Source organism: Triturus cristatus, chromosome 6, assembly GCF_964204655.1.
Source record: "Triturus cristatus chromosome 6, aTriCri1.1, whole genome shotgun sequence".
NCBI lineage: Eukaryota > Metazoa > Chordata > Amphibia > Caudata > Salamandridae > Triturus > Triturus cristatus.
This window is the reverse complement of record NC_140589.1, coordinates 799,965,252-799,984,827: the sequence shown is the minus strand read 5'-3', so window position 1 is coordinate 799,984,827 and position 19,576 is coordinate 799,965,252.

Here is a 19,576-nt window from a genome sequence, read left to right as displayed (position 1 = left end):
CTGGGCCAATTTCCCCCTCCGGCCTGGCCAATTATGGGAACATGCCCCCCTCCCCGAGACAATTTCTGAGCCGGTGACCTGATCCCAGGGGCCCAGCCAAGAAAGGGTGGGTGCCCTGGAGCCCACAAAGGACACCCACTGCATCCTTGATGGGGATCAAAGGGGTAGCCCCGAGGATCCTGCAGCCCCAGTCGGCTCCACGCAGCCAGCGGAGTGAAAGTATTGTTCTCAATGGTGGTATCTTGCTAAAATGTAAAGTGTGGTTATTGTTAATACTGTGGTGGCCCCTTAACAAAGTCAATAGACTTGTCATGTATACATTAATGTGGCACCCTCACAAAGTCAGAAGGCCTGCTTTATAAATAATGACAGCCATTATAGTGTGATTTTACATATGGTATAGGTTGGGGGCTTTCTGAACATGAGGTTCGGCACCCACTGTGAATAAGGGTCACATCAAAGATACTTACATCTAGCCGATGTATATATTTGCAAAACTGACTCGACAATAAATAAAGTGTTGTTATTTGCCTGCGAATTGAGATTAGCATCTCACACCAACTCCCTGAGTAGGCCTTAGACTGCTCTACTGCGCTAACCTGATAGTGCTACAGTGGGGTACTTGGTTTCCAGTAAACTGATGCAGACTTATTACATGCACAGGACTCACATCCTTCACAACTAATAACCTAATTTCTTACAAAAGTTTGTAAAAAAATCATGACTTTCCTGACACCATTTATTGAGGAAAATCCAAAGTTTATGGGTTAAAATGTTTGCTTCAAGCACATACTCTACAGAAGTGGAATGGTGATCCACTGGTTTGCAATACAAAAAAATGTACGGAACGAGAATTCTCAAAACTGATTTGCTGCCTTTGGAATATCCTTGGTCTCAACAAAGAGTGCTTTAGATTCCATATTCCATACAGATTCTGGAGGAACGAGCCGCTAAACTGGACATCAGTGCCAGCCAATCGCATAATCCATTCAACCTATTTAGACAAAGAGTGGACACTGGTTTGTATAGGCTATGAAAGAATATGAGTGGAAGCAAAGAAGAGGATAGCCGGAGTGCAGTTTTTCAAAGTTTGTATTCTTTAAAACTGAGAGCTTCACGTAATTTGCATGGAGATGGAAAATTACAATTTTAGGTATTGTGTACGTGTCAGTACATCTAGTGTTGATTTATTTGAAAGGTTTTATAAAGCACAAACATGACCCGTCAGGGTATCAGATCGCTGTACATAAAGCATGCAAGATGAATAGGAAAATATGGCACATTCAGTATTCAATATGTAGTTAATCAGGTAAGTAGTAATGCAAGAAGGAACAAAACAGGAGAAACAAGGTATTAAGCATTACAACTGCAAAAATACACATTAGATACGAAGCAGTATCAAAGGAGTAAGAGTTTGTTTGGTGTCTTCAGGTCTATCTTTGCAAGTAGTTATTCAGGACCAACTCTTTGAGTTATTTTTTTAATGTGGCAATCAAGGGGTAGATTCTGATTTTAGATGGAAGAGCGTTTCAAACCCTCGGAGCAATACCAGAGAAGGCTCGGTTATAGGTTCGCTTCTTATTGAATTTTTGTGATTTCACCAGTATTTATTAGAGCTTCTTAGAGTCCGATTCAAACCGGATGGTTAAATTTTTTTGCCAGGTAACTTGGGATGTTGTAGTGAAGAGCTTTGTGCGTCAAGCAGGCTATCTTGACCCGAATCCTTGCTTCGATGGGAAGGCACTTGAGTTGAATTAAGTGATGTGCTCAAGTTTTTTTGAACGGTGATGAGTCGGGCAGCAGAGTTCAGAGTAGCCCTTAAGGGGGCCAGCCTAGTTTTGGGAAGTCCAGCCAGGGTCACAATTCTGTATTCTAAACGGGAGATAACTAGTAATTGGACTGCAAGATTCATGTCGTCAAGAGGGAGGAAGGGTTTGATTTCCTTGACGTGTTGAGTTGGTGATTTGCTCTTCTAGCTGTTGCTCTGATGAGGTCCTGCATATTCAGGTGTTTGTCCAGGGTTATGCCTAATGATCGAGAGGAATCCATAACATGTGCAGTGCAATTGAGATCCGTTAATTGTTGGAGCCAGTCCAGAATGGGTGTAGAATGCTTGTGTGGCAAATCAGGAGGAATTTGTTTTTCATGGTATTTAGCATAAGGTGATTGTGAGTTAACCCATCTTTAGTTTTCACAAGTGCAGAGTTACGAATTTTAATGTCATCCGGTATGGAAAATTTCAAGTACAGTTGAGTATCGTCTGCGTACATGTGGTAGTGTATGTTTGAATGGCTCAGAAGTTTGGTTAGAGGTTCCATGAATAAGTTGAAGAGCGTGGGAGATAGGGCTGACCCTTGAGGCACTGCAATAGAGACCAGGCTACTATTAAACAGGGAATGGCGGACTTTAATTCTGCATTCTTATATGTAGGAATGAGGCAAACCAATTTAAGACTTGGCTTGATTGCCCCATCCTTTTTTCAAGAAGATTAATCAAGTTGTCATGTTTGATCATGTCAAACGCTGAGGAAAGATCAAGAAGTATAAGTAGGCAACTTTTATTCTGGTCCAGTCATATCGATGATGTGTGTCAGAGCAGATTCACTACTGTGTACTGATCTGAAGCCTGATTGAAATTGATGGAGGAGTTGAAATTGTTCAATTTGATTACATAGCTGTGCGTGTACACATTTCTCAAGTATTTTGGCTAAAGTTGTGATATTGGAAATAGGTCTGAAGTTGTTAGGATTTGTTAGGTCTGCATTTTTTTTTTTTGGAATGGGGGTGACTTGACAATCCTGAGGCAATCAGGAATCAATCCTTGCAGGAGAGATTCATGGACAATTTTAGACGAGAGTGGGAGGACAGAGGGAATATGGGGCATCGCCGAGTTAACGGCACTTTATCCTAGCCAAAGTTGCGATACATTCATCACCCCAATCACAAGCTGGTGTTAACAGCCCACAGCACCAGTTTACCCGCGATAGCAGCCGCAAAAAGCATCACCACAGACGACCCCCACAACTATTGCTAATGAGATGCAGAGTAGGCATTACCGTGCGAAAAACCATGACAACACCTCACCTCAACATTCTCAATGACCAGCCAGATTGGCGATAAGAATACAAAACAGGTGATAAGGCGCGTTAGCACCCGGAAACTAACACCTGCTCAGACCTGGTGCAAAGTCGGATGACAGCCTGCACCACAAAAGGGAGCCCAACCCAGAGCTACATCGGAAGGGCAACAGATGCCATGAAGCCACTGATCATGCAGCTGGGACACCCAAAGAGCCACAACACCCACCGCCACCACCCCAGGACCTCAACCCCCACCTGGACCCCCCCCCGGTCACCACAGAGGCAGCGCAGACAAAGACAGCCGACCCCCAGGAAACGCACCAGCCTCACAGACCCAACACCTGACAATGTCATTGTCCACTACATGCTCAAAAGGACAACCATCCTACGCATCCTGACCATCATCACCCAACAGGCCGACGGCACCAACACAGCGGACAACCAACATCCCACCCCATACAAAGCTGCTGGCTGTGCTGCACCTGTTGGCCCCTGGTACCCCCAACCAACACCCGCCAGAGTCAGAGGAGTCTCACAGCCAGCCACATCCAAGTCCCTCACACCTGTCCTGGACATCACCATCAGCCTGGTACCCCAGTCCCTATACGTCCAACACAATGCGCAGGTTCCGCTGGAGACCAAGCAAGGACCATATGCCATAGCTGGATGCACGCACGTGTTGGGGGCAATCCACAGCACACATGTCCTACCTGTGCCCCCTGGTGACAAAGCACACAATCTCCGCAAAAGAAAGCACACATCTCACATCAATGTGCAGGCAACATCCGAACACAGTGGAACCTCCACCAATATTGCCTCCAAATACCCAGCCAGTGTGCATGAGTCCTTCATCTTCCGACAGTCCATCATCAACCAGCGTTTCCAGGATGGCACCAAGTGAAATGCACAGCCCCTTGGGAAGTTCCAAATGATCACCCCACTCACCTCAACTCCACAACCATGCAACTCACAACTCTGGCAATGCACACGTCACAAAATCACAACCAACATGCAAAACAACTTGCCCCCTCACCAGACACGACAGAACAACTCACAATGGTAACCTGGGCAAGCCGTGAACATGAGCCATCAACGACATGGCACCTCAGCCACACAATAGCCGATGTGGGGAGAGGTGGCAACCAGGCATGCAGGAGAACCATGATTGGGAAAGTACATAATGCCAAGAGTGGCGGAGATGTGCTGGACAGACCGCAGTATGCAGAACAAACCCATATCCATGGCGACATACACCTCTGGTGTATGGAGTGAAGTGGACAGTGGATGCAACCATGTTACCCCAGCCAGTGGGGGAGTTCGTGGAAATGTTGCCTGTTACGTCCCCCCGTAAGCGTGAGTGGAGTGGGTTGGCCCGGCGTATGCCAGGCCAGCATAGGGGTGTTAATAAAAAGCACGTAGCCCTGGGCATGGTCCTCTTCCAGAAAGCCCAACGTCTCTGCCAGGGTGGCACCTCTCACGCTGCCACAAGGCAGGCGCCGTCCTCCTGAGCGGAGTTGCCTGCGATCCTGTGCGCCTGCCGTACCCTGGGTGCCTGTGCCGGCCGCAGTGCATCTGGGGCCACCAACTCTGTGCTGGTCAGGTCCGGGACCCCTTCTTCTGATGTATTGGATGGCCTCTGAAGCGATGGTCTTGGGATCATCAACGTCATGTGTCTGTGGCCCTGCGCTGTCCGCAGTCTCTGGCCTCAACTGCGGCCCACCAGGGCCCGCACATAGAATTGAGTCCTGACCGGCCCGTACTTCGCATCACCGCAGAAGGCACACGCCACTACCGCAAGGACCAACTCCAACCTCTATCTGCCAGAGTCGAAACGGTGGTCCTGACAGACTTATGGAGTTGCTCACACCTGTCGTGGATGCCATCATCGGCCTGATACCCTGCTCAGCACTCCAGGTGCCACTGACTCGGTGCACCACGAATCATAGTCCACTGCTGTATTGGTTATGTACTGTGGTGAGTTCACGCAGCAATGTCACCTCAGGCGGTCTGGGAGACCTGGGACGACGATGAGGAAGATGATGCAGGTGCAACACCCCCCCACTGCAGCTGCATCATGTGGGTCCCGAAGGGACAGAATCCTACACATTCTCCTCACATGAGCGCGCTCAGCTTTGGTGCCCCAGACTCACTGCACTGCAACTCATGGACACTTCTGTTTGCTCATTGTGTGCCCTCTGGACTTGCTCAGGCTACCTCCATGATGCTCCGCGGTTGTCCCTGTAATGCTGGTGTTGTCTGTTTCCGTATTCATTGTGTTCACTGTTTTATTTGTTGCCAGCATCAACAACTCCCTGAGGGCTGGCTTGCAATCACCCCACACACATCCAGCACAGGCGTCACTGTACATGTGGCCCTGCCAATTAAGGAGCCTGGGCGAACGTGCCCGTAGCCAGTCGACATAATATCTACGTGTGTCCCTGTGGTCTTGTTATATGCATGAGGGCCCTGGGCCCTACTACATTACATTGTGCTGTGTACAGCGGACGCAGACATGTCACCGCAGGCAGCGGGTTAGAGCTTGGACATGTAGCTTTGTCGTCACCTACTCAATTCGTAAGGGAAGTGGACTGGGCCATCGTACGCAGAGCCAGCATGTGTGTGTGACTGATATGTGCGTGTCCCTGGGCGTGGTTCTGTACAGGGAATGTGCATCTGCATGTGTCTCCATGGCAGTGTGGGTCTACTTTGTGGGGTGTAGGTGGTCCCTGAAGGGTAATGAACACCCACGTATGTGTTCTAGTTGGCCTTCAATGGGTTCCGGCCGCGCCCGCACCTGTTGGGCCACCTCCTTTTGGCGTTCTGACACCTAGCATTGGTGTGCCTTGTGTGGGTTGGTGAAGTGTTGTGTGCCAGCCGTGCTTGCGGGTTCTTCATGCTGTGTGGTTGCAGGGGCTGGGTTCTCCTCTAAGTAGCTTGTCTGCCCTGGTCCGGGTGGTGGGTTGCGTGGGATGTCCATGGGCTGTTGTAGGGCGTCGCTGTCGAAGGTGTGGTGGTCGTCTCCGGCATCACTGATGGGTTGTCTGGTGTGACCTGCTGGAGGTGTTGTTTGTCCCTCTGCAATGTGAAGGGGAGATGCATGTTGACATTGTGTTGACATTTATGTTTGCGCTTTGTTCTTGTAGGCATGCAGCCTGTGTGACAATGTACATCATGACTGTTTTGGCGGTGCTGGCAATTTGAGTTGGGACAGTGGACATTTGGACTACATGACTGATGTGTGGTTGTACCCGTACATATGCATCTCACGGTTCCCTGCTCTGTCCAATGTGATTGGCCTGTTTCTGCACATGGGCAGACCCAGTTGTGTCCCCTGTTTTGCAGTGTCGGTGTTGCACTTTGTGCCACATTGTCATGGGATGTGCTGTGATTGCTACGTGTGTGTGCTGCAGTGTGCCATGGGGATGGGGGACATGTCCCTGGGTATTTGTGGTTGTGCAGTGTGCTATACATCGTTGCACATGTGTGCCATTGTACCCATCTCCCCCGTCCCCCCAGTCCCTTTTAGATCCTCACCCTGTTGTTGTTGTGTCGGGTCCTATCAAGCTGTGTTCGGACTCCCACCTCCATGCACCGTCTTAACACTGATGACTGGCCTCCATTTCCTTCAGCTCCTCCTGTGGCACACGACTCCAACCTCCTGTCACCGTTGCTGCCTTTCTGTTGGCAGCGGCTTTGTGCCTGGTTTAGGTTTCCACGTCATGCCAGCGCCTCTTGGCCTCCTCCATTGGCCTCCTCGACACTCCGCCTGGATAGTCTGATTGTGGGTCAGTTGCTGGTAGTGTACTGTCACTTCTTTGACGCTGGTCTTGTTTTCCTGCGGTCTGCACCCCGTCTTCCTCTCCCTGTTCTCCTTGGCCTTCCCCCGTTGTTCCTTGCTGGTGGTCTGTGGGGCTTGTGGGTTTCGCGTTGGCCTCTGCGCTGGGTCAGGGTGCATCCACGTTGCTACGCACTTTGGATTCTTTCTGGTGTGTTGTTTTTTTTGCTTTTATAGTGCATTTTCCCGCCAGACGCGTGGGATTTGCTGGCCTTTCGCGGCTTTTTGTATCGCGATTGGCCTTATCGCAGCTTTTTTGTCATTCGTGTTTCGCATTTTTGCAGCGTGGCGTTGATTTTTGCGCAGCCATTTGACACGTTATCTGGTGACTATCGCATGGTACCACCGCATTGTGAATACTTGGTTGACGCAGCGTAATTTTCCCGCGATAGGCTGCGATGTTGAGAGTTGCGTTACGCTACTCTTGTGGTAGTTATCACACGTTCTTGAAAATATACCTCTAAGTTCTTTGAAAAGATTGGCGGGAAGAGTATCATTGAAATGATTTGAGTTATAGTTTTGAGTAGCTTAACATCGTCTGGGAGTATAAAGGTGTTCCATGATGCATGTTTTTTTGGGAGTAATACATAGATCCAGAAAGAGGGGAACTCATAAAGGGTATCAGAGAGGCATCGGATTGGGACAGACAGTGCATATTTTGTGAGATGCGTAGTAATTCTAGTTTAATCTTTCTTGTCTTTTCAATGAAGTGCGCAGAAAACTCATCACTGTTAGTTGTGGAGTCATTGGATGTAGAGTGTTGACTAATTAAATGGTTATCTTGCTGTTTGATGATTTCGATCAGTTTCTTTGGTCTGTTTCTGGTGTGGTTGAACTGTGACCTAAAGTGAACAGTTTTGTCCCTGTGGATATCTTTGTTATAGGTGCTTCTTGCCGGCCTCAGTTGCTTGAGGTTTGTTATGGATGGAGAGTTTCTCCATGACCTCTCTGCCAGCCTTTGTTTGTGTCTTTCCTCATTAAGGGAGTAGTTGAACCAGGATTTGGATGATATGCTGGGAAGTCTTTTGAGTTGTTTTGGAGCAATTGAGTTGAATATATTAATCATGGAGTGGATGTAATGTTCGGTGAGGTCGTCCAGGTTTGTCAGGTTAGAAGGCGGAGGAAGTAGGTTGTTACTGATGCTTGCTAGATCATTTAAATTGATATTTCTCAAATCTCATGACCATTGTTTGGCTTTACGAGGTTGTCCTTGTCTATTCTTCACCCTTTCTAAGATGCAAAATGATCCGACCAGTGGGGTGATATGGCATCCAGTTGAATAACATTATCTTTAGCCATGATCAAATTGAGGGTGGATCCCTTGATGTGGGTAGGTTCATTGCAGTGTTGGGTGAAGTTTAGGTCGGAGAGGGAGGCCTTGAAAGTGCACAAAAGGGGATCATTTGCATCGTTCCAGTGTAGGTGGAAATCATCAAGGAAGATATGATTAGGATGTTCGTCAGAGTTGGAGAATATGGTCTCCATTATTTGTTCTATGAAGAGAAGATTATCACCAGGGAGGTGATAGATCATGTGGAGTATACAAACTAAATTGTTGTTGTTCCAAATTTCGGTGCCTAGGTGCTCACAAGTAGACATCGGATCAGTTTTAGTGTGTATTAGGTTGAGAATTGATCAAAAGATGCAAGCAATGCCACCTAATCTGATCATTTTTTTTAAACAAAAAGGGGGTTGGGCCTAATACCACACCCAAACTAGACCTCAACAATAGTTTTGTACAACAAGATGTTTGGGTGTGTGACTCAGATTAGTAACATTTAAGCAAAAACCACTTTGACAACTCAAGTGGTTTGGTGTTTTTATTACACCTACATGATTCAATTACTCTTTAGCATACACATTCAACATTTATATAATGTCAAAACCAAGAAGAACAATCAATAAAGAAATTGAACACAACATGAATGGCAACAGCACATTTGCCATTAGACAATTACAAAACCAATTAAATGACAACACATGAAAATACAAAAAAATGACCGGTCCTTCAATTATACAAGAAACAATGGCGGCACAGGTTATTTACAAATCTCAAAACTGCAACCTGCCAACAACAGCTAGTCATATATAATAAGATTACAACAGGCAGATTGCCCTGTTTGCACACTGTGTTACTCTGCGGCTCAAGTGGGGATTGTGACTTGCTGGGTCGGGTCGACGCGTTTCGGAACCCTTCTTTTCTTTAGGGTTCTCCTCAGGACCAGAACTAGTTCGAGCACATTCCAAAGTGTAAGGTGAGCACGGTGATTGTGACCAATTAATGGTACTTAAGACCACTTTGTTTAATGGAAGTTTCTCATGTGCGACTGATAGAGACGCCGTCTGGTGTGTGTAATTTATTTGGCAGCGGAGACCAGTCGTCTTTAGGTTTCGGACACCTCTGAAGGAGTGGATTTGTTTGTGATGCGTACTATTTCGACCGACTATCTGTTTTCAGTTTTCAGGCACTTCAGGAGTAGGAAGGCTGTTGGTGACTCGTACAATGTTGGACAACTTTTCAATCTGGGGCACTGTTGAAAGCACGTAGTGGGTCGATTCACGTCCCGATGGGGCGAATCCTGTATTTGGGAGCTTCAATAGTTACAGCGTCCCTCGCAGCCTTTACGTCTCTGGCATCTCATCCTGCATCCCCCATTTTTGAGATGTACGAGTCACCAACAGCATCCTGAAGTGCCTAAGATGGGTAACTGATGAAAGATATAGATATAGATCTTTTTGGAGTGAAGGCGAGTTGCGCACGGAGTGGTAAACCCAGTAAGGCCCCATTCCCACCCTCACAATCAGCACACAATTCTCTTTTCTTTGCAGTTTTATATAGCGCGACCTTGACCCAAGGTATTGGAGCGCTTTAGTTGCATTACAGATGGACATGTTGGCATGGAGAAATTAAGCGACTCTTACCAGGTTCCCCAGCTTCAACGTCGGCAAATCCGGCTATTGCATCACACCTCTCCCTTCCTCTTCCACCCGGAAAAATTTAGAAGCCAAGGCGGGTGCACACTGGGTGAATTGGAAAAGGAGAGATGGAGGTTGGCAGAGATGGGAGTGACTGACCAGATGTGCTACTGAAACATGTCTTAGACATTTCTTGAAATGTTAAAAGCTTAACTGTGAAAACACTTCTAGTGCCTTATAAAAAGAGGTCACTCCCAACACAGTGAGTGTTCTGGTGACTCTTGTGCCAATGCCAGGTAAATCAGTGATACTGTTTAGAGAGTTGATGACATCTGTGCATGCTCACTGACAGTGTGATACAAATGGCCAAGTGATGCTTGGATAACTGTAGAATTACCTTAGTTATACATAACATGGACTGTAAGGACTGCTACTATCTGTCTCTGTGCACAGGTTGATTGTATTTACCAGGCGGATGGAGGGACATGTCAGAAGCTTGCCTCAGGCACTTATGACTAAGAGTCATTTATTTTAGAGGGACTGAGGATGAATGAAGTCTTCAGGGAGGCAGTTAATTCCCAATACCCCACCTCTAATGCGCAACCCCCTACCTGCCCCCATCCCAACCAAACCCAGCCTCACCATCTACAAACGTCACCATCTGCCACTGCCTATAAGAAAAACTTTTGATGCCAAGTGGCCTAGGAAGATGAGAATGAGTGAGACATTTGCTGACATGTGATTGACAACCATTCTAAACACCCATTAAACCAATCTTCTCATTCTGATTTATAGCTTAGACGTAGAGTGACCCGAAACATTCCAATCCATAAACTCTAGGTTGTGGGACAGAGCTAGATTTTCGAGTTCCACTGATGGGTTCAAGAGTAGGAACAGAAAGAAAGGAAGTAAAATGATGTAGTTGTAGGAGAGAAAGAAACCAAGCCTCAGATTTCAAGAATGGCGTTAATATGATCAACTGTAGGTAATTGCCTCCGTAGATGAGCTAATCATTTTGAAATGACCACAAAAGGAGGAAAAGCACAGCTTATACTGTGAGTCCTGTCTTGAAGAAAAACATCTGAAGCTAGGGCTTCTGATGCTTGCTTCAAAGTGAAGAAGCAAGGGAACTAGTGTTTAATTGTGATGCAAAGAGGTCTATGTGACACAGATAGCATATCACCTTGAGGGACTGAAAGACTGAGTGACGGAGATACCAATCTCTGAAGCCTTGGAAGTGCCCTGAGTGCCAGTCTGCTACACAGGTGTGAATGTCCAAAGATTTTCAGTGACCACTGAAATTTGACACTGAAGATAACATCTCTAAAAACACTTCACTAGAAGAACTAGAGGACAGTGTTTGAATACTCTTCACTTATAGGGGAGTTCCCGACCACCATGCTGGTGGTCATTTATAAAAAATGCAATTGATGGACATAATGCAGAACAATGTCATACATTCACCCCAGTACAGAGATCTGGGCCTAAATCCATCGTTTTTTGCTCACCAAGCCATTCCAGTTTGGAACGAGCCATATGAAAATCAGTCTTGACCCTGCGTCCCAATGGGAACAGTCCAGCCCAAACTGCCAGGCCAGGTCCTCCCTGGAATGGAAACAAGCATCCTAGGACCAGTTTCAGGCTTTCAGCCCTCATCAGCCAGGATAGTTTTACTCCAGTGGTATGGAGAGCACGGGACACACGTTTGAGCATACCCGTCCCACTCGGGGTGACAAATGCAAAAAGAACAATTGATGGACATAATGCAGAACAATGTCATACATTCACCTCAGTACAGAGATCTGGGCATAAATCCATTGTTTTTTTGCTCACCATGCCATTGCAGTTTGGACCCAGCCATAAGCAAATCAGTCTTGACCCTGCGCCCCAATGGGAACAGTTCAGCTCGAACTGCCAGGCCAGGTCTTCCCTGGACTGGAAACAAGCATCCTAGGACGGTTTCAACCCTCATTAGCCAGGATAGCTTGACTCCAATAGCAGGACCCACATTTGGGCATACCCGTCCCACTCAGGGTGACAAATACATTTGTTTGCTGTAACACTTTTCGCCCTAAGTGGGATGGGTATGCCCAGACGTGGGTCCCTTGCTCACTGTGCCACTGGATTCAAGCTAGCTTGGCTGAAGAAGGGTGACATACCATGAAACCGGTCCCAGGATGCTTATTTCCGGTCCAGGGAGGACCTGACCTGGCATTTCGGTCTGGACTTTTCCCATGGTACACAGGGTCAAGACTGATTTGCATATGGCTGGGTCCAAACTGGGGTGGCGTGGTGGGCAAAAGAACGATGGATTTAACCCATATCTTTTGTCTAGGGGAGAATGTTTGCATTGTCAGCTTTCCGTCCATCATTTGTTTGCTGTAACACTGTGGTCATTTATAAAGCATTGCCAGGAACTGCTGTGACGGCTTTTCCTGTCAGTGCATTTCGCTGTTTGTTGCAGGGCTCTGTCAACATGACGGAGCCATGCACCAAAGAGTTTCTTTTTTAATTTTCAAATAGAAATCTCGAAACTGAATTTTATTTTTGAAAATAAAAAAGAAAATGCCCACTCCCCATGGCAAGGGGGCATTATTTCTTTTTTACTATCCTGCACTGCCAGGGTTTGTCTGGCGGGGAGAGACAGTAAAAAAGCATGGCTTTGTCTGCCCCTCCTAATTGGCTAAATGGACATATAGCCAATTGTTTGACCGCCTGACAGAGAAAGGGCCGTTGGAGAAGTTTGGCTATGGCGGTGTTGGAGTACTTCCTGCCGTAGTCAAACTTAAGGTGCGCCCGCATCTAAATTGAGTGAGAGGGAACTCTCTGCCAACATATAAATTAGGCCCTGTGTCCTACCATACAGATAATATCAATATAGGGAAGAGATGGGATTTCCACCCATATCTTGTGGCAGAGAAATTGTCTTCCTGGGGTCGTATTACAGAGTACAGCACACTTTCCTTGTTTGTGCCATGGCGTACCTTTCAATAGGTGCACTGGGTACAAACAAGGAAAGTGCTCCATATTAGAACAAATGTGCTGCCCCCAGGGCTACTGCAAACTCGCACTGCCCTGGGGCGGCACATTCAAGTGAAATACGGTGCAGCTGCTTAAAAGCTGCTCCATGTTTCATTGTGCACCTTTAAGGGGGTTTAGAGATTCTCTTGCAGGCGGGTGCAGTGAGTGACTTCACCCGCCAGCAAGGGGATGTCTGGGGGTACATGGGACCTTCTTTCTGCCCCACAGAGGGCTGCCTTCAAAAGTTGCACTGAAATTTGCCACCTTTTAGTGGTGCCCTTTCAGGGCACCCCCTAAAGGCATGTTTGCCTCTGCATCCATAATAGTGCGCGGGAGCAGAGAGAAAGTGAATCCCTCATTTGCATGAGGTTACACCTCCATGCAAATGAGGGAATGCCCTCTATTGATAGCGCTGGCGTACATGTGCACCAGCACTACCTGTATTAGAGAAGGGGGCCGCTCAAGCATCTGCGACCCCTTATATAATTCCAAAGAGCCCGGGAGCACACAAAGCAGGCTCACATGCCCGTTGCACCTCTGAGGCACTCTGTGTAATATGGCCCCTTGTGTACAAGACTCACAGGAAAGGTTTTCCCAGGATAGTCAAAGTGCCGTTTCTAAATTATCTAGCAAAGATTCCTCAGCATGTGGTCTCCAAGCAGCAACAGCACAGTATATTTTTACTTAAATCCATGAATTTTGACTTGCAGTTAGATGTCTTTAGCTGGAATCTCATTCAGGACAGCATATCAGAACCACCTGCCATTACTGCTCCAGTCATGTGCATGACAGATATGTGGCTGAGACACAGGTCTTTCAATAAAAGAATTATGCTCTTTGTTGGAAATGGCTTATTTTGCAGTGGTAACCCAGACTTTGTGCCACCGTCCTCTTGTTGTTGCTGGCTTTAGGGCTCTGTTCACTTATTCATGGCTGAATAGTGCTAAATTGCATGTGGTCTGTGTCTAAAATGTAATGGCATTTGGTTTCTCCATGTCCCCAGGGCCAGTAAATCAAATGCTACTAGTGGGCCTGCAGCACTGATTGGGCCTCCCACATGAGTAGCCCTTCAAACATGTTCCGGCCTGCCACTGCGGAGCCTGTGTGTGCAGTTTAACCGACTTGTCAGGCCTAAACCTTCCTTTTTATTACACGTGGGTCAACTCTAGAGTAGGCAATGGACAGCTGGGCAGTGTACTTAAAAAGTAGGATATATACTTTTCAGTTTTACATGTCCTGGTAGTTAAATACTCCTAAATTCGTATTTCACTACTGCAAGGCCAAATTCTCTCATAGGTTAACATGGGAGCTGCCTTGTAGCATTTTACAAGTGTGACGTCCAATTGGGAAAAGATAGAAAGAGTAAGTTTGGTGTCTCTGAACTCACAATCTAAAAACACATATTTTAGTGAAGTTGGTTTTCAAATTGCAGGTCTGAAAATGCTGCATTTAGAAAGTTATAATTTCCTCCTTTAACCATTCTGTGCTTCTGCCTGTTTCTGCAGTACACATCTGGGTTGGGTGACAGCTTGGCTTTGTGCATTCCCGCTAGACAGTCTCACACATCAAGCGACCTTAGGTGTGTCACTCACATCCTGATGGCCCATCACCGGGCATCCCCTCCTTTGCTCAACCCATTGTCTACAACCTTCGATGCATACAAGGTACTTTCAGCAGGTCTGCTTGACTCCTGTATCCAGCCCACGCTCCATCGCGGTTGAACTGAACTTTGGATTGCCCCGATCAAGCACGACCAAATAGCCCAGGTTGAAGCTATTGATTTCTAAACACTGCATTTTTAATTAATCTTGCAAAGTTCATATCTTGATTTGTGTGTTTTGGATATTTATTGTTTGAGTCTTGTTTAACTCAGATAAATATTGGCTATTTTTCTAAACTGATTTAGCAGAGGAGTGTCACCCCACTGCTTATTGAGCAGTTCAAAATGGAAAAATGTTATTATCATTGTATTTTACCATACCTGCTCAGCAGTTGGGGGGTGGGTGGGGCTAGGCGGTTCAGAGCTGGGGGAAGAGTGGTAGGCACTTTCTAAGTGCGCAGGACAGTTTGGTGGCCTTCTTGGGCCGGTCAAACAGTCACGCACACTTAGCATGTTCTCGTCCAGGCTGTATTGCACAGCCTGGGTGGAGAACATGTTCAACCTCCCAGCCCCTGTTTGAGTGCCGAACCATGACACTCAGAGGATTCTGGGAGCCTGTGTGCTTCCTGCTGCAGCTGGCCACCCCCGTTCGGTAGCAGCCTCTACTGACTTTTTGCGGTGTTTTCACTGTTACTGTCTGTGTGTAAGTGTGCGTGTGTGCACACATGCTTTACATATTGCCACTTTAGTTTAGCCTGACTGCTCTGTGCCAAGCTAACTCAAGGTGAGCGTTCCAGTAGACGGTTGTTGAAATTAAGTTCTTGTATTGGTATAGTGGGTTTACTAGGTTTGGTGTGGCTCTTTCTTTAATTTTGTAAAGTTAAGGAAGGATGGGGAAGAGGGTGGTGCAGTGGCAGTGTGCCCATTTATGAATCGTGTTATGGTATGGTATTTGTTTTTCTGGCAAATTCCCATGTGTTAATTCGTTTTGGTGATGAGTGTTCCAGCAGACAGGTACAGAAATTACACAACATTTCTGTGAATAAGACATCTTCGTGCTGATAGACACTCTTGTACTGTGGTAGAAGGCTGATAGCGTTGATGGAAAATTATGAAACTTGGGGGCATATCAACAAGAGCTTTATCTCTGCTTTTTTGGCTTTAAAAGCCAAAAAAGCAGAGATAAAACTAGCGCCCTATCAGCAACAGGGTGCTAACACGCAAATTCGCATGTTAGCACCCTTTTACTCTACGCTTCCCCTTGCATCTGTAATGAGATGCAAAGGGGGCGATCCAGAGTAAAATAATAGGAGAAATGTCGCTGAGCGACATTTTTCCTATTATCAAGGATATCGTTAATCCTGTTAGCGATAAAAAAGCAGCGCTAACCGCGGTTAATGCTGCTTTTTTACGTCTGGTATTTTCTGATTTAGCCATGATATCCTATGTAAGGTGAATATCATGGCTAAGTATGTCTATCCCTATCAGCAAGCTATCGCCAAACCTTGGGGGATTATCGCTGTATTTCCAGCGATAATCTCCCAATTGGCAGCTTGCGCTCTGAATTTTATCATTTTGGAGATAAGCATTGCTAATAGCACGCTATCTCTGCGATAAAATTCAGAGTTGGACGGCGATAATTATCCTCACGCTAAGAGCGCTGAGCGATAATTATCGCCGGCCCTTGCTGATATGCCCCTTGGTGCCATTGTAGATTTTAATGGAAGGTTACACTGTTTGTTTGTTACTATGGTGTAGTTAGGGTTCTAAGTGGGAGAAAAATAAGTGGGGGTGCTCTAAAAGGGGGGCAAAGCTCTTAAAAGGGTGTGGGCTATGCAAGTCGGGGCGTGGTCTAAATCAAGATAAGTATCATGGTGTGCTTTAGAAAATCCTCTCCAATTATCGTAGGTTCGGAAAAAAACATTGTTTAAAGGATTTCCCTTTCTTCTACATCGTGGGTAACCTAGCGTGATGTCTCCAGTTCTCAGTAGTGAGCAAAATAAACATGCGTACATCGATTTGCATGCTGTCACTGCAGTGCAATAAAATAAAATTGACTATCTTTGAGAGGGCTGAAAATAGAGCCTGGTAGAGAGTCATTTGGAGGCTGCCTGAAAATAAGTGCCGGTCCCCAGACACGGCCCAATTAAAGCGCAGTATCCATGCATCCTAAGCACTGTGCCATTCAACCATCTTTTAATTAATAGATATATTCCTACTCATATATATACATAAATCTGTTCGTTCACTTATCTTAAGCATCTCTGAGCGCACTCGCCTATAGTAAGCACTGTGCCATTCATGCAGCGATACGCCTATATATGCATAGATATATCTGTCCCAGAATCAATCCTAAGAATTTATCAGCCCACCCGTCTATCGGAAGTACTGGTCTTTGCATTCATTCATCCTTCCATCCATCCATACATTGATACATTGATCTATGTATCTATCCATTGATGCATCTGGCCATGCATCCACTCGCCCTTTATTCAACTATACGTTCTTATTTCCGTGCATCGTCCGCCGCCGATCTTAAATGCGATGTATTATACTCATCCAGCTACCCACTTAAGGCATTGAAAAGGTGTGCGAAAAGCATTGACAGGCAGATTTTTTAATAATCAAGCAGCTTCATGAAAGGGTTTCAATGTTTTTGCATTTGACTCGTGAGGGACATCTAGTAACGACTAGTGGAACTGCAGCTTGATGTAATAATCATTTCAATGCTTTTGCATTTGACTCGTGAGGGACATCTAGTAACGACTAGTTGAACTGCAGCTCTTTGTAGAATTATTTTGATATTGGAAGCTATAATATTCACTGCCCACTGCTAATCTCGTCCCATAATGCTTTGCAGGGCCTTTGGTTGGGATTGTATTTTTGCCCATAATTGTGCTTGGGGTGGTCCTAGGAGGAAGGGACCACCACTGAATCGTTCACCAGCATGATATGCTCTTTGTGTTCAAGGCATCTGCTTGGTCCTCCCCCTAGGTTAGGGGGGGACCCCAAAACATCACCTCTCTCATTGCCTAAAATTTATAGTTACAGTACACTTTTGTGAATTGGTTATGTGCTTTTTAGCATGTAAAATTGCTTTATCAAAGCATTTGTGGGTATTGTTGATATTGTGGCTACACTACCTGTTGTAGCACAGTTTTGCACTGTGCTATGTGCTTTTTGTATAGTAGTGCAAAGACGCTTCCAGAAGCTTTCTTGTCAACATCAAGGAGTGCAATAATCCGGTATAAGAGTTCTTTATAGGTACACTGTATTTCTTATATTTGAGAAAGTATACCAGAGATATAGAATATAGAATATAAATTTCCCTCTGGATTAGACTGACCTTTTTTGTAGATTGGGACGAGGAGAGAACCTCGCCAAAGGTCAGGAATGGGTCCGCCCATTTTGCATGCCTCAAATAGGTGGCCCAAGATTGCTGCCCACTTGTGAGTCGAAGCTTTATATATCTTTGTTGGTAACCCATTGGGGCCTGGGGCCCCTCATGGACGCATTTGTTTTATAATAAGGGCAACTTGATTCGGGGCGATCTTGATGTTGTTGTGGAGAACATACTGCAGAACAAAGGATGATCACACATAAACAGTGGTTGGAAGCTTCCAAACAGGATGCCACTTTACAGTCTGTTTTCGAATTCATAAAAGAAGCTCGGCCCAAGGAAAGAAAGGTTGAGGCTTCTTTGAGATCTTTTCTACCAATTTCAGAGGATCAACCAGTTGTTAAAGGAGTTCTAGTACGTAATGATGTGTGTGTGCCTCCTGTGACTATCAGAGAGGATATTATTAAGGAGACACACAAGGGCCATTTAGGGGTCAGTAGCACATGCAAATATCTACAACACTGTTACTGGTGGCCTGCATTGGAAGCTCAAATTTCTAGGTTTATTGATAATTTGGCAGCTTGGTCTTTCCTCTGGAATGGTTTGAGGCTCAAAATGGGCCCATCTCTTCATAGCCCCAACCTTGAATAGCTATGATAGCTCAGGAGTTTAGGATGATCAAGCAGGGGAAGAAAAGGGTAGGAATCAGCTGGGCGGGAGACCTGCAATAAAAATAACACATACAAGAACAGGCTCCCAACTACCCTATACCACCTTAAGTAGCAGATGCTAATTATTGTACATGTAAAAGAAAATAATAACTCCACAATCCTATGAATTGGAAGGCATGAACACCATGTCTTAATCAGTGCCTAATTCTTCAGATTATGTAAACCCTGTAATGGCAGAAACACAATTCTCATTAAACATGGCTTTGTAAGGTTTACGTTTTTCCTGTTTTTATAAAAGAGACGAAACCTACTCTCAGAAGGGATACTTCTATTCCCACCAATAATTCACCAATAATGCGCCAGTAGCTCACATCATAGGGGAAGAGCAGACAGTTGCCGCTTGATCCCGCTGCTAACAAGAGGTAATCAAAAACACCAAAGGTAAGACTACTGAGTATTTAGCCTTATTACATTTCTCGAACAAGTATAGTGTCTTGAGCGATTTGCAGTCTCATAGCGTCAATCATGCACAAATCCACAAGTGTTTAGAAATTAAATAATAAAAGTAAATCACAAGGATAACCCAGTTACTTCAGCGCAGATCAAACGCTGATAACACGAACCATAAGGCCCTGTTAGCTCGGACTCTGTCGCTCAAAGCACGTGCAGAGGAAGTACCTCCCACAAAGAGAAGTCTCACAACCGACAGGCTACAGCACTAGGAAGTTCGTGCCAGCCGCCTTCGCTTCAAGACAGAACAAGCCGTGGAATGTCAAAAAGCATGGAAATTAAGGAATTGAGTTACGGTGCGAGGGCACCCTTACCGCTCCTACCAGTGAGAAAACAAACACCTGGATTTGCTGCTTCAATGGAATAACAGGCAGCCTTCTGCAGGATCTGAGGACTTTAGTAAATGTAAAGTCCTTCCGGATGACGACGTCTTTTCCCTGGCGTACGCTGTCACTTCCGATTTGCCCCATGGGAAATGTAGTCTAAAACACAGGTCAAAAAATGCCGTTCTGACAGCGTTTATCGTGTCGAGTACAGCTCTGTGGTTTGTGTGTGTGAGACATAATTGCACCACCTGCTGTATCTGATAACCATGGGAAGGTAC